At 41.3% G+C, this 16,595-nt stretch overlaps 1 long non-coding RNA gene across 1 annotated transcript; it reads left to right on the top strand.

Annotated features, from left to right (window-relative positions):
* The first annotated feature begins 12,807 nt into the window (after positions 1–12,807).
* LOC130604748 (uncharacterized) lies at positions 12,808–13,481 on the top strand. Its single transcript, XR_008973512.1, has 2 exons — positions 12,808–13,274; positions 13,404–13,481. It is a non-coding gene; the product is annotated as an uncharacterized LOC130604748 (long non-coding RNA).
* Positions 13,482–16,595: the final 3,114 nt, after the last annotated feature.

Here is a 16,595-nt window from a genome sequence, read left to right as displayed (position 1 = left end):
CAGTTAGGCAGCAAAATTCCTAAGACCCTCCATGTGTAGTGCAGACTTTCTCACCCCTGTAGCTGATGTCTACTTCAGTCAATTAAAAATTATCTGTGCTTTGTTGTACCACATAGTTGCAGTGCATGTATGCCTGTACTTTGCAAGTCATTTGCAGGTTATAATGCTTCGCAGACTGAGGATGCTGCTGTTTATCTGCAAAATAGGAATATAGTCCCTGAAGCACTCCAAACTCTCTCAAATCACATGGTAGCCTACTTGGAAGCAGTTGGTGTTCGCTTGCTGTGGTGAGGTGAAGCTGTGTGATCAACTTGCAGTGGCAAATGGATGGTGAACCTGACCATGCCAACTGCTCTGATGTTCGTGTGTCAGTATCATCCAGGAAACTGTTACACCAGAGAGCTCATACGCATCAGCATAACCAAGGACACTTTCTTTGGAAAGATGGAGCAGCTAGGGGGAGCAGGGGGCTAATGAGGAAATGCACTTGAGCTAGAAACAGCCGGCTGATGCCCTGGTAAAGAAGATCTCTACTGGTGCTGCCAGGAAAAAGCAGCGGGTCGTAGTAGTAGGGGACTCTACACTGAAAGGGACAGAAGCACTCGTCTGCTGTCCAGACCCCGTCTCAAGGGAGGTGTGTTGCCTACCAGGGGCACGGATCAGGGATGCGGCAGAGCGGCTGCCTGCTCTAGTAAGTCCCACGGAGTTTTACCCACTCCTGCTGATACTCCTGGTAGGAGGCTTGCCAGGCTGGTCAAGGAGGCTTTAAACTAGATGTGTTGGTGGAGGGGGGCATCATTCCATCCCAACACACCCAGTCAGTTGCCAGCACCTATAATAAATGCTCGGAGCAATGTAGAGATATCCCAGCTGCTCCAGCCAATGAGCCGGCTTCAGTTGGAGCTCGGCTCAGATGCCTCTATACAAACACCCGTAGCATGGGGAACAAACAAGAGGAATTAGAGGTGTGTGCACATCTACAGGGGTATGATATAATAGGCATCAAAGAAACATGGTGGGATGGCTCCTATGACTGGAGTGTTGGAATGGAAGGTTACAGGCTCTTTAGAAAAGACAGGCCTGGCAAGCGGGGAGGGGGAGTTGCCCTTTATGTTAGGGATAGGCTGGAGAGCATGGAACTCTGTCTGGGCACAGGTGAGCAGTCCACAGAGAGTTTGTGGGTCAGGGTTAAAGGGAGAACAGCTATGGGAGACATTACTGTGGGGATCTGTTACAGACCGCCTGATCAAGGAGAACCTGCGGATGAAGCACTCTACAGACAGATAGGAAAAGCCTCATGCTCACAGGACCTTGTTCTCATGGGTGACTTCAACCACCCTGACATCTGTTGGAAGGACGGTACGGCCCGGCACAAGCAATCCAGGAGGTTCCTCGGTTGTGTGGAAGACAACTTCCTTCTGCAAGTAATAGAGGAGCCGACAAGGAGAGGTGCCATGCTTGACCTCGTGCTCACCAACAGGGAAGGGCTGGTTGGAAATGTGACGCTCCAGGGCAGCCTTGGTTACAGCGATCATGAGATGCTCGAATTTGAGATCCTCAGGACAGTGAGAAGAGCGTGCAGCAAGCTCACTGCGCTGGACTTCAAAAGAGCAGACTTTGGCCTCTTCAGGAACCTGCTTAGTAAGGTTCCATGGGATACAGCCCTAGAGGGCAGAGGGGCCCAAGACTGTTGGTTGATATTCAAGGATCACCTGCTGCAAGCTCAGGAGTGTTGCGTCCCAACTAGAAGGAAGTGCAGCAGGAGGGCCAGGAGACCTCCTTGGATGGATAAGGAGCTCCTGAGGAAAATTCAATTGAAAAAAGAGGCTTATAATAAGTGGAAGCAAGGACAGGCGGCCTGGGAAGAGTACAGGGATGTTGTCCAGGAAGCTAGGGATCAGGTTAGGAAAGCTAAGGCCCAGTTAGAATTAAATTTAGCTAGAGATATTAAAGATAACAGGAAGGGATTCTACAAGTACATAGCAAGTAAAAAACAGAACTGACAGACAGGGGTAGAGCAGTTGATGTCATCTACCTAGACTTGTGTAAAGCGTTCGACACTGTCCCACACGACATCCTTGTCTCTAAATTGGAGAGACATCAATTTGATGGGTGGACCACTTGGTGGATAAATAACTGGCTGGATGGCCGCATGCAAAGAGTTGTGGTCAATGGCTCAATGTCCAGCTGGAGACCAGTAACGAGTGGTGTCGCTCAGGGATCGGTGTTGGGACCGGTCTTGTTCTGCATCTTTGTCACTGACATGGACAGTGGGATTGAGTGCGCCCTCAGCAAGTTTGCCGATGACACCAAGCTGTGTGGTTTGGTTGATACCCTGGAGGGAAGGAATGCCATCCAGAGGGACCTTGACACGCTTGTGAGGTGGGCTGATGCCAGCCTCATGATGTTTAACCATGCCAAGTGCAAGGTCCTACACCTGGGTGGGAGCACTACCAGGCACAGCTACAGGTTGGGCAGAGAAGAGATTCAGAGCAGCCCTGCCGAGAAGGACTTGGGGGTGTTGGTTGATGAGAAAATGAACATGGGCCGGCTTCAGTGTGCGCTCGCAGCCCAGAAAGCCAACCGTGTCCTGGGCTGCATCAAAAGGAGCATGACCAGCCGGTCGAAGGAGGTGATCCTGCTCCTCTACTCTGCTCTTGTGAGACCTCACTTGGAGTATTGTGTGCAGTTCTGGTGTCCTCAACATAAAAAGGACATGGAACTGTTGGAACAAGTCCAGAGAAGGGCCACGAGGACGATTAGGGGACTGGAGCACCTCCCGTATGAAGACAGGCTGAGAAAGTTGGAGCTGTTCAGCCTGGAGAAGAGAGGGCTGCGTGGAGACCTCATAGCAGCCTTCCAGTATCTGAAGGGGGCCTATAAGGATGCTGGGGAGGGACTCTTCATTAGGGACTGTAGCGACAGGACAAGGGGTAATGTGTTCAAACTTGAACATGGGAAGTTTAGGTTGTATATAAGAAGGAAATTCTTTCCTGTTAGGGTGGTGAGGCACTGGAATAGGTTGCCCAGGGAGGTTGTGAATGCTCCATCCCTGGCAGTGTTCAAGGCCAGGTTGGACAAAGCCTTGGGTGATATGATTTTGCGTAAGATGTCCCTGCCCACGGCAGGGGGATTGGAACTAGATGATCTTAAGGTCCTTTCAAACCCTAATGATTCAATGATTCTATGATTCTATGAATAAATCATATATTTGGACCACAGGAAGCCCACGAAGATGATCAGAGGGCTGGAGCACCTCTCCTAAGAAGACAGGCTGAGGGAGTTGGGCTTCTTCAGTCTGGAGAAGAGAAGGCTCCAAGGAGAACTTATAGCAGTCTTCCAGGGCCTAAAGTGGGTGTGCAGGAAAGCTGGAGAGAGACTTTTTACGTGGGCTTGTAGTGACAGGAGAAGGTGAAATGGCTTTAAACTGAAAAAGATTAGATTTAGATTAGCTATTAAGAAGAGGGTCTTTACAGCGAGGGTGGGGAGGCACTGGAACAGGCTGCCCAGAAAAGCTGTGGCTATTTCTTATTTTTAGAAGTGTTTCTAGCAACCTGTTTCCTATTTCTGGCAGCGTTCAAGGCCAGGTTGGGTGGGGCTTTGAGCAGCCTGGTGAAGTGAAAGGTGTCCCTGACTGTGGTGGTGGTGGGGCAGAATGAGATGATCTTTAAAGTCCCTTCCAACCCAAACCATTCTATAACTCTGTGATTCTTTTACATAAATTGCTTTCCTTCTCCAGGTGGTTGAGTGTCTTTCAGGGTGAAAACCAGATAAGCTTTGGCCTTTGACTAAGCCCTGGAAACCTGGTACAGAAGAGAACAAAGTATTGCATCATGCTCCAGAAACAAAAGCAGCAGCAGTGCCAGTATCTTCCCTCATACTGCAGCAGTTTCTGTATGAAGCTGAATAATATTTACCAGATTTGTACATGTGTCTCTAAGGAATTCTGAAAACACTTTTAGAAATACCTGTCCCTGTTTCAATTATCCTCATTCAGCAAGCAGCACTATTGCAACTCAGTGGGGTCTGAAACATTAATGACATTTCCCAGCAGTGGCCCAGACGGATGAGGCAAAGTAGAAAGAATTGGTTTAGCCATGGAAAAAAGCATTGAAAACAGAAATCCCAAAGTTATGCTAAGTTTTGTAATTTTATTAGTTAATTTAACAGTTCATTTAATTGTTAATCAGTTTTTTAAAAATAGCTCTCTCTAATTAGGAACTCTTAATATTATATTGGTATTCTTATTTAAACCTCATAGTTATCTTTCAGTTGTGAAAACTGTAAATTTAACCCTTAATATTAAACTAAGACCCTCACTATTTTGATGATAGTTTTATAATGTTTGATGTGCTGTGTAATTAATATTCTTACGTGAACATGACCTTAGATTTATCTGTGAACTGAAAGATCTTTCAGATATGTGTGGTTGAGACAAATTACTCATCCTATTTTTTTTTTGAACTTGAATGGGCTTTCTAATAGACTTTCCCAAGTTTCAGATAATGTTAATAATCTAAAACTTTGGAAGAAGAGATAATTATCTGCTTTCTCAGCAGGAAATTTTCCTATATTATCGTATCCTATTGTAAATTGTACCCTACCCTACCCTACCCAGCCCTATTTCCTGGTGTCAGGATGTAATAGCAGAGTGTTTTCTAGAAGTATGTTGAATGTACTCTGTTTACTAACACTGAACTAACACTTGTTCTTGGTCTTATCCTCTCTCCCCACAGGGAGGATTGTTTGAGGTGTTCAGTTTCTAAATTATATTAAGACCTTTTTTCCCCCTTTATTCTATCTGTACCTGCAACTTGGTGTGTATTTTGGGAAAAGAAAAATGATGGTTGCAGAATTGCACTTTGCAGTAGGTACATAATGCTGAAGTCCGTAAGAGTTGAAGGTCTCAGAGCTCCTATATGCATGCCAAACCAAACTGAAAGAAACTTTATTTTCCCACGTAAGTCAATATTTGGCCTTGTGCAACCAACTTCTGCTGTGCCTAGGAGCTCAATTTCCCCACCCAACAGGAGCAACCAAGTCATTAAGAACATGATTGTGCAAACTGTTGGTTGTCCTAAGCTTGTAGACAAGGGGGTGAGTTGTAGATGCTCAGTGTTTAACAGGGTGAATTCTTACTGCCTTTAATGCACCTGTCCATGTGGTTGGCTTTTTTCTGCTGAATAGTCTTTAAGGCTTTCTATCTCAGTATCTCATAAATAAATTATTTATTACAGGTACTGCCTCTTCACGGAATTCTCCTAAACTGCTGTGGAGAACAAAACATACTGATTTACTGGTGCTGCAGATAGCTGCAGGTCTGGAGCCAACCGATCCTATGGTGTTGTTCAGCTCCTTGTAAAGGGATAAGAAAGCAGAGGTGGGGTACAGACTCTTGCAGGTCTATCCAAAGCAAAGGAGACTGAGAGATAGGAGCATCTGGCAGCACTAACCTGACATGCACAGAGCAATTGCTTGCTGGCTATTTCATTATCTAAAGAATGTAATTTCATCACTGAAATTACTTAGGCTTGGCACCAAATTGTTAATGAGCTTGTTGACACGAAGTTAAAGAGATTTGAGAAGGCAACATATGGACTAAGATATGATAAGGACAGCATGCCTCTCACTCACAGAAATATCAGGAGATACTTATAACACTCATCAATGATACTCAATTTCTTGAAAGCATGCCTTGTCTTTTTACCACTTCCTTGCAAGGAGGGAGTCAGGGTAAGAAACCCAGGGAGATCATTCCTTCCATCCTGCTGTTTCACAATATCAGCTGACAAGGGAAGGTTGTTGGAAACAGACCAACTCCTGGAAGTCCCAAAGTTGTCTTGGCTCCTAGTTATCTGGAAGACTGCTTTGCTTAGGTGTGTTAGTTTCACAGAATAAAGACATCCCTTTTCTTTCTTTTTTTAAAATGATCAGTGTCACTTTGAGCACTAGACATGCTTTCAGAGAAAAATCAGTGAAGCAAAGGGCTAAGTTCTTAATTATTTACTGGCAACAAAGTTGAAGTACAGAAATATGAAAAAATAAATAAATGTGAACTTCAAATATGCTTCACAGCTACAGATTGTTCTGTCTGTCTCACAGGATTTCTTTGTGGAAGCTGAAGAAACATTTCTGTCCCAGAGCCCTTTTTCAGAGCAGCACCTCAGCTAGGGTTTCTCTGTGTCCCTTCCCCTTTACACCGCAGGTGAAGTTCTCTCTGCTGCTAAACACAGGTGAGAGGACAAATAATTTCCAAAAACTTCTAACCCTCATCTGCCCTCTATTTTCTTTTTCTTCTGATCTACCTTTTAGCTTAATCTACTCAGCATTTAAGATATGTAGAGAATATTTGCAGTGCTTATCTTTCATACTAACTTCTTCCTCAATAGCATTGTGCCTGTGTGTCGTGGTTTAAACACAGTCAGGTAACTCGTTCACTCACCGCCCCCACTTCTTTCCCTCCCCCTGCTCCTGGAGGGACGGAAAGGAGAATCAAAAAGAATGCAACTCCCACGGGTTGAGATAAGAACAGTTTAGTAACTAAGGTATAACACAAATCACTACTGCTACCACCAATGATAATAATGATAAAGGAAATAACAAGGGAAGAGAATACAACATCTCACCACCAGCCAACCGATAACTCGCCCCCCAAGCCCGACCAAGCTCCGACCGATACCTCCTCCAACCCTGCAGTCTCCCAGCCCTTCCGGCTAACTCCCAGTTACATCCTGGGCATGACGTGCTGTGGTATGGAATACCTCTTTGGTCAGTTTGGGTCAGGTGTCCTGTCTCTGCTTCCTCCTGGCTTCCCCTCCTCCCTGGCAGAGCATGAGGCTCACAAAGTCCTTGGCCAAACCAAAACATCATTGTTATCAGCTCTGTTCCTAGGCCAAAAGTCAAAACACTGCACTGCACCAGCTACCAAGAAGGAGAAACATGACTGCTACTGCTGAACCCAGGACACTGTGCATCTGAAATGTAACATTTGTCATAAGGCTTGTCATCAAGGCGTTTTTGGAAAAAGTTTTTTTGTTTGCTAACCTTTTATGAATACTAGGTATAACGCAGAGGCAAGGGGTATGGGACATGGAACAATTACCTCTCTCTCGCAATGTTAATTTTAGGGGATATATTTTATTAAAATCTAAAGTGGTCCATTCATATATATATATATATATATATATATATATATATATATGCTTTGACACCATTTGGAGCTTGCAGGTAAGTTTTATGCTTTATGATGATGCTGGATCCTAGTATTTTTACAGTGTTATCCTAGCATTACTGACATTTATAGCTAAAAAAGTATCTTTAGGATTTCACTCTGGACCTTTTAAGAAGCAAAAAATATTGTTCTGTACTTAAACCAGAAATCCTGATCACCAGTAGAGCTTTTATCTTGTTCTTGCCTATGCCTACATGGCTTCCTAATGCATTATGTCTCTATCCCTATTTTTATAAATATAAATTTACCAATGATGCTACTGTATCTTTGCCAATTAATATATATTCATAACATCTTTAAAGTCTGCTAGTAAATTTCAACTCTTTCAGCACATATATCTGCCACATGCGATGTAGTTACTTGCCAAAATGGGAGAGACATCTTACAACTCACCCTTCCAGGCTAGTTAAGGTAAGAAATTTCAAGGTATGATTCATCATGATATATATGAGATTATGCTTTCAAATTCATCCTTGGCTCTGTCCCCTAACATTTTCACTAAATGCTGAGCTGACAGCTGATTTCAATGCACAAGCTTTGCATTTTGCCTTTCTGTTAGAAGACCTTGCAAGTTCTCTGCAATAATTGCATTTTTCTTAATAAATTACTTTTTTTTTTTTTTTAATAGTGTTGCATGAGGAAGGGTGCTGGAAAAATAGTATGCACCTGAGAGGTCAAAAAATGAATATTGGTAGAAATAGTGTGATGTGGTATGCAGACCACTCTGTAAAAATTAGCCATTACTTATTTGTCAGAAGTTATCTTAACACATTGGCTAATGAAGCTGCGATGGGAAAAGGTAGAGAAACAGATTATCTGATTAGGTAGGTATGGATATAATTCCTTGCTGCAGAACCTACTAAGCAAGTTTTAGTACACGTGCTCTCAGAACTTTGACTCTGAAATTCGCATGTTAAAAAAGAGACAAATATGAAAAATAAAAAAATTCAATAAATACACTTTGGAGGCAAAATTCTTAGAATAGCAGTTCTGGTATTATTAATAAGTGATTACATCTTGGCAAGGGACAAATATATAGCAAAATCAATACTAATTGGTTTGGATCACTCAACAACATTAAACATGATGGACCGCAAATCCATGCTGGGTTCCCGGTGTCTCTTCTGGGGTAGATATTTCTGTGCTTTGATTACTCCATGGTTTCCTTGGAACTTCTCAAAAAATAATCTGAAGAAAATGTGTAGTGGTTTGTTTCTTTTTTTTTTTTTTGCTTGTTTGCTTTTTTTTTTGTTTGTCTTGTTTTGTTGTTTTGTTTGTTTTTTTTTAACCTCAATTTTTTATATGGTATTCCCATTTACTTAAAGGCTCTTTGAGAAGGCAAAATTCTCTGTGCTCTGGCTGGCAGGTGTATTTCTTACCTTTCCTGATCTTGGGATGGTTCTGTCCGGTGTTTTGCAATGAGAAGTTGTTCATTGAATCGTTAGGGATGTTGATAGATTCCTAGAAGCAGTAAAGGACATAGAAAAGGTGGAAGATTTCTGGCCTTTCTGTAGATGTGGTTTGGAACCCTTCTTTCTCTGTGGGACTGTCAGAGGTAGTTATAGTTCTCCCTGTTGATACCTGGACTCACAACTGTTCTTTTGTGTTGTTTTTTTGTTTTGCTAGGCTGTGTTTTCTCTATTTGGCTATACATTATTTTCAACTGAAAAAGCTTAGAAGATTTGACTAAGCGGGATGTGGGTGGTAGACTCATGTGAGTGCTGCTTGATTTGGTCCAGAACAGATTTGGCATGTGCATTTCCTCATGGATTAGTTGGGATAAAAACTTTGACTTGTGAGGTTGTTTAGGAATGCTTCATTTTGAAAAATTGCACAGGGTGTCTAAGTCATATGACAACATTTTATTTCCCTCATGGGATTACCAAGGTCTTGCTGGTTTAAAAGCTGTGAAATGGAAGTCCTTTGAAAATTATTAACAACATATTGAGCTCAATAAATCCTTATAAAAAAGACTTATGCATCTGTAAGCTTTACTCAAAGACTGACAGATGAGTCTTTGGTATCAATCATCATAATTCTACTGACACCAATGTTATGCTATTCTATGTAATCTGAAAGTCTGCCCTTCAGGATAAGGCTGGCATGGTGTGTTTGCTCCTTTTCCAAAGCATAGTTTTTCTGTTGCGAACACTGAATTATCTGTATGATTTTTTTTTTTGTTAAATATTAATTTGTAGCAAAGCCTGTGAAAACCCTAGAATTTCAATTAGTGACACTGCTCTTGACAGTAATAGGCCAAGACCTACTCTACTAGGCATTGCACAAACTTGTAAGAAGGAGCTTGCAATTGAAAGAAGTTTACAATCCGATGCTAAGATGGGAGTAAACTGATGTTAATAGCATATTGAGGAGCCCAGAAAAACAGGGAGGCAAAGTACCTCATCCTGAAGCAGTGATCTCGGCACACAAAGAGGTTAGCTGTTGACATATTTTGTAAACATCAGGCAAGACTGTGCTTCAAGGAGTCATATAAGGGATGTCTTTTGTTGTCTTTTTTTCCTAGCAGCAACAGAAATCATAGAAGGTGCTTACTTGAAAATCTAAGTGGAAAATAAAACTAGTACCTTGGGCTGGGTGGTAGTAAGATACAGCTACTGATGTGGAGATGGTAGGGGAGGAGTAGGCTGCAAAGGGCTTTGAATTTCTGTTGGGTTTGAGAAGGCTCTTGTTTATTGAGACCTAGAAATAGTAGCGAGCTGAAATCAAGGGCTAAGTGTGCAAAAACATTTATGAATCATATTTCTTTAAATCCAGCTAGCTCTGTTCAGTGATAAGAGTCAGGTAAGAACTTTTTGCATTGATTCTGCTTAAAGAGACCTACCTTCCAGATAACTTTAAGACATAATGTAGTGATTTGATGCTGAACATGATTAGAGTATTGAAGCTTGTAGAGAAGGCTTCCCTCCCTTTTTCCCAGTTTAATAGATTAAATAAGGGATGTTTCAGCTCATGTTTGAAGGCTGTTATTCAGTGTTTGAAGTGTCAGTGCTATGTAGCTCTTACTGTAGGAAGTTCTTGCTGTGCTCTGACAGAGCTCAGATCTCACTCTTAAGGCATAAGGCAAAATCTGCTCCCCTGAGGTTTTTTCATCTTCCAAGTGTAGGCAGACTGAACTCTCACAAATGCTTTCCACATTTTGGTGTATGTCAACTTGCTCTGGAAATTTTCTGAGTGCACATTTATCACAAACAAAACAGCTATGAGATTTTTTAAAATAAATGACTGAATCACTGCTTTATGAGGGCCATTTACGTTAGACAAGTACAGACTGATCTTATGCCAAAGCACTCTCTTTTGGCTCTTAGCAAAATAAAAGGTTCATATGTTTCAATATCTATGGTCTAGTTAAAGACATCAGGATGAAATATGCTGGAGTTAGATATAGCCATTATATTTTCATGTGGGATCCATCAGTCAGAAAGTGCATGGGCTTCAGGAAATGAAATAATAAGCTTAGTAATGGTGGGAGCTTAGAGGGAGAATATGCTTAATGTAATTAGAAAGAGTTTCAATCAAGGAACAACTTCATCTTACAAGTGTTCTTCCACAGAGAAAGCACTTCCCATGAATGACTTTTGCTGCCCTGGCTTCTTGATCTTCATGCAAAATTAACTAAGACTCATCAAAATTTCATGCCCTGTAAACTAAGCCACTTCGGTTTTGTGTCACCCAGATGAAATATTGAAGTGTGACCACAGAACTTGTAATTTTAAAAGAATGGGTGGGGAAACCTGTGGTGCTGAGGAAATAAAAAACAATTAAAAGCTATATATGAAAGTGGAACCACAAGAAGGAATTAAGCTTCCAAGGAATGGTGAAGAAACTCAAGGAAATAATTGAAGGAGGGAATATCATTTTAACCTTTTAAAATATTAAAAAATTAATACACCTGAAATATCATCAAAAAAACAATCCTGTAAACAAATCTATATTCATGGGGCTCCATGTCTGTCTTCAGGGTGCTCTTCAGATGCGCAAAGCATCAATCTGGTGGCCTAAGGAGGACCTATGAGATGATGTGAGCTCAAGTTACAGGGAGAAGAATGCTGAAATTTACAGATCCTTTTTTCCTTCTGGATTACATTTTGGATTATATATAATTTGTAACCTAGGATAACACTCAGGAAATGCTTCAAGAAATTATACTCTGAAAAGCCTGTTTGTAGCTGACACAAATCTATTTAGCAGGAATGTTTATCAGATTTACTTGTGTTCCTGCACAGCTGAAAGGTGTTGATAGTTGTAATATGGCTGCCAAGCTCCAAGCAGCTGCTTGTTGCTCTTGGAGTATGCATGGAATGGATGCTAGCTGGTGAAATGTAAATGACTGACTGATAGAATATCAGTTTTATTTATTTATTTATAAATGTGGATCTTTATGACTATATAATCCTGGAATTGTCTTTGAACAATGGTCCCAAACCATCAAATACTGCTGGTGCCCCACCTCTGTCACCTGGTGCCTTGCAGACAAATTCTGTTGAAAACCCACTGAAAAGCAAGTTATAAATTCCTAGCTGATGTTGTTAATTGTCATGTGGCATTTACAGTAGTGGATGTAAATCATTCATAATCCAATATCAAACTAAAAAGAGTAAATGAGTTTGCCTCTGTGGTTAAAAAGAATTAAGTATTGATTACCATAACAAATTAACAACTTGAAACCTGATCTATATCTTCTGAGTGCTGAGAGCTTTGAACTGGAACAGTCATGTATTACACATTAACCTCAGAAGATTTAAAAGCAGTTGTGCTACAACAATAGCTAGTTATTAGAAGAGTTCTGTAAAAATGATTTTAATGGCATTTACTGCAGAGCTAGAACAATTACCAACCTGCAATCAAACAAATAGCTTTTCATTAATTAAGATAGTTGAGCAAGACCCTGTTCTTACAGATTTGTTGTGAGAAACAATGATGGCAGGCACATGGGTGAGATGATGTGAGAAATGTATTTTCAATGGCAGGCAGATGGGTGACAACATGAGCTATTGCAGGATGGTAGAGGGAGCTAAAAAGCAGTTGGTACTTCCAGAGGCGTCTACGCTGATACAGTTAGATGGTGACTTTTCATAGGATTGGATCTGCTCTATGGATTGGAAACTTACAGGGAAAATTAACCTACAAAATCTGTGTGTATGCTGGGGGAAGAAGTTAGGTTAAAGCCCCACTGATAAACCCTTTTAGGATGCTTCTATCTGCTTTGGATTTTCTTTCATTTCTTTCCCGCATGGTGATAAGTGAGATTTCACCAGCTAATATGAGAAGATGACAGTGTGAAAGTGCACTAGTTTGAATCAATACCCATCTCTAGCCAGCAAGCTGCTTTCAGGACAGTACTTACAATAATGCTAAACTGATAGGAGCCTGAAAACTACAAGAGAACGGGATGAATATTCATTCACATTTTTAAGGAACTTCTATTTGTCTGTACTCACACTTAGTCTGTGTCTTGTTTATGCAAATGTTTTTATAAAGTGGTTTGTTGGCAACTGTATTCATGGAAATTGAAAAATACAGCAAATATTGCAGATGATGATAGATTTTTTCAGATCCACAGCAGGGCTTGCAAGGAAAGCCAGGAATTACATTCATAGTCACGGAACAAAAATATATTGTTTAAGTATTCCGTAAACCAAAATGCTTTTAGCTGAAGATGCTCAGATCTTACAAGATACATTTTGCTGATAAAAATTCTCCACAGAGGCTACAGTGACTACCTTACACTGCAGAGATTGTGGTATGTTGCTGGACAATTTGAAAACAGAAAATAGCAGGTATGTTTGTGATGAAATGTTAAGCTGCTTTCTGAGTGATATAAATGATCTCTTTTTCTTGACTAGATATTGAAAGAAACAGCCAGTAGACCTACAAAGACAGGGAACCTCTCAGAAGCCAAAGGAGAGGCTTTTTACTTTTACAGGTGAAATGAAAGGCATTTTGCCCCTCCTTTCACTCTGCAGTGGTGAGCTTTCACCAGGAGGAGGGTAATCATTCTAGGTGTTTGAAGGCAAAAATTGAGGTTAGTATTTAGTCCATGAGGAACAAAGGTACTGCTACCACTGACAAAACAGTTCCGGGGAACATGATGGGGTTGGGAAAGCTTGGAAATCCTCAGCTGGGTTGAATTTATCTCACTTTCCTGTGACAGATCTCCTGAACTCCTCATGTGGTCTGCTCTTCCTTGGGTGGAACATCTACTGCTAGAGTGAATTGTTGTCATATTGAAGTTGACAATCTGTGTTGATAATATTTCATATTATACGGACATAAAAATTACACAAAACCTCATTGGGAACCCTTGAACATTTTGAAGACAGGATAAGGGGTAACGGGTTAAAACTTGAACAGGGGAAGTTTAGATTGGATATAAGGAGGAAATTCTTTCCTGTTAGGGTGGTGAGGCACTGGAATAGGTTGCCCAGGGAGGTTGTGAATGCTCCATCCCTGGCAGTGTTCAAGGCCAGGTTGGACGAGGTCTTGGGTTATATGATCTAGCATAAGGTGTCCCTGCCCACAGCAAGGGGGTTGGAATTAGATGATCTTAAGGTCCTTTCCAACCCTAACAATTCTATGATTCTATGATTCTATGATAATAGCATGCAGAGATCTAGGAACACCTGGGAAAGCTGCTGCTGTGGTTTTGAGAAACCTAAGTGCCCTGAAGTGTTATTTATTTAGTGACATATGACAAATTATTCTATGAGGGCTAGGTGATTGCAACTTAAGAATAAATTAAAGCCTCTCTTTGGGTGTCCTGATCAATTTTGATATACAACACTCTAAATAGGAATCTTGGCTGCCTGGGATGTACAGCGTTTAAAGGACCAATTAAACTTACAAAACTCTGGCAAAGTTTCCCATCAGCATTATTGCTTCCACTTTGTTACCCTGTATTTTGTACTGTTCCTTGTGCTTTATCTGTTGTAGGTCTGTTTCTCATGCTAATTAAGGTAAGTTTATTTCTTGATGTGTGGAAGTATTTATTAGTGTATCAACTGGAGGGCTGATGTGCCAATGACTTTGCTCCATCCTTCTCTTCTTGGCTGGGCCACTACACCAGGGGAACAAGTGGTGGACAGGACATGGCTTCTGTCCTGCTAGCTTGCATCCACAGATGGACCAGTCCCATTTAAGACTACAGAAACTATTTTCAGCTGTTTTCAGCTGAATTTGCTTCTACACCTACGTGGGTAGCATCATGTGCTGTCCTAATGCACAGAGAGATAACTAATATTGTTGTCTCACTTTCTTCTGGCTAATCCTCAACAAAAAAGTTGCTGAAAGTGGATGAAATGTTCTTTTTCACTATTGGCTGCAATAGGAAATAGGGGTTTGAAGAGATCAGTTCAGTGGAAACACTTCTTTTGTAGTCAGAATTGATTTGGAATGACAATTTAAGCGAGATAGATTTTGGCATGGGACTGTTCACATTCATACCGATCTCATAAGCTACAAGGAGAGAAGTGTGCAGTGGTTTGGTTTCTTCTTTTCTTGTAGGAAGATCACCTTGCTCTACTTTCTTAATATAACCTGGGGCTACTGCAGAGTGGATGAGGCTTTGGCTGTAACATTAATACCCACACAGTGTAACGATCCGGTTGTGCACGGTGAATCCCTCATTTGGTGCTGCAGCCTTTGTAGATTATGCTGCTGGTTGATGTTGCCTTCCCTGTGGGAACCAAAGCACCCACTCCTTTTCACTTGTGGTGAGGAAATTAATATCCTATTCATGTAGTTGTATATTGCTTTTAATTGGTTTGGTATTAAACTATCAACTGCTTTAATGAAATGTTGTGGGGAAGGTAATTTCAAGGAGGCAGTTTGTCTCTGGACAATTGGAGTGTTTATTTTCATGTTATTGAATCACACAAGGGAATATCTCATAGAAAACTGTATTTTCGGAGAAATTGATGACCCCTTAATAAAACAATGAACATTTTTCCTAAATAAAATGGCTGACAAAATGGCGCCACCAACTTGGTGGTAACACATCTGCCCAATAAGAAAAGAGGATAAATATTTGTGAATTGCACACCAAAGGCAATCAGGGAGAACTGGTAGCACTAGACACACAAATAATATTTTATTAACTTTATCAGCCCATTTATTAACTTCTTAGAAAGGGGCAGAAAGCCCCTGGAGGTGGAAGTCTCTCTTTGTAGTCATGTTCCCCTGAACACTGGGGTAGGGGGCCAAATTGAAATGGCTCTGCCAACTGCTGTGGGGCTGTGCTGAGAGGGGTGGCCTCTGTTGTCCTCACCTAATGACGGTGTTGATGTGGAAGTGCCACATCCATGTTCTTGGTGAGTTCTGCAGCTGCCAGTCTGGATGGGACAGGAAGACGCTGCAGTACTGTGAGTGATGGTGAATAATGCAGTGTTGTCCCAGGATTTTTCCTCTCTGTACCTCTCAGGAAGGGAATATGTTCTTTTCCTCAAATATGGGTGGAATAATAAAAAGCTGCAGCTTTTCACACATTAGATCATATTTAAAAATAAGATTTCTACCCATGCATCTGAAAAAAAAATGTTACACCTGTATAACTTGCAAAGGTGCATTTCATCAGAGCAATGTCAGTGGAATTTTTGTTTCATAACCAGCTCCCAGTATATGAAGCTGTTGCGGTCTGACCCAAAACACATTTCTTTTTCTTTCTGGCAACATTTTGTTTCGATAAGGAAACTCTTTTAGGTTGACAATCGAATTTGCTGAAGCAAACAATTTTGTTTAAAAATGCTAATGGAATTTTACACTTCTAAGATTTTTCTCCATTTTCTACTGCAACTAATTGTGGGGCTGGACTGAGTAATTTCTAAAAGGACATGCACATCAGCTGATAAGATATTGAACAGTAAACAAAGGAAATTTGTGCAGCTGAATACACAGGCAGGTATGTAACATTGCTTTGATGCCAAAGCTCCCCTTAAGGAGGGTGTAGATAGGCTGGGGTGGGGCAGATGAAGAGAAGGTAAAAAATGGAGAGAGGGATCAAGATTCCATGGAACTCTGGTAAGCCTGGAACTAATGATTGGGCAGGGTGACATGTAGGGAGGGAATCAGAGCCCGGCTGGAGAAATCACAGATCTCCATGAATTCAGTGTGGCAAATACATGACTGCTATGAACACCTAGCTGAAAGCACATTCTCCGTGGATCAGTGCACTGGCTTTGACTGTGACACTTGCATGTGTCAGGTCTGGGGGTGTCAGGTCATATCATGAAGGGGTGAAAAAAAACACCATTAGGGAGAATCCAGTTTAAGTGTCTCACCTGATACTGTTTCAAAACTCAGCAAAGCAAGCAGGCACTGACAAATCCTGTTCATCTCTGGCCAGGCTTGT

The sequence above is a fragment of the Pezoporus wallicus genome, unplaced genomic scaffold (assembly GCF_028554395.1).
Source record: "Pezoporus wallicus isolate ANWC-B61680 ecotype Strahan unplaced genomic scaffold, APGP_CSIRO_Pwel_v1 contig_5767, whole genome shotgun sequence".
In the NCBI taxonomy this organism is placed as follows: Eukaryota; Metazoa; Chordata; class Aves; order Psittaciformes; family Psittacidae; genus Pezoporus; species Pezoporus wallicus.
Note: the sequence above shows the minus strand (reverse complement) of the source record. Positions and strands in the feature narration are given on the sequence as shown.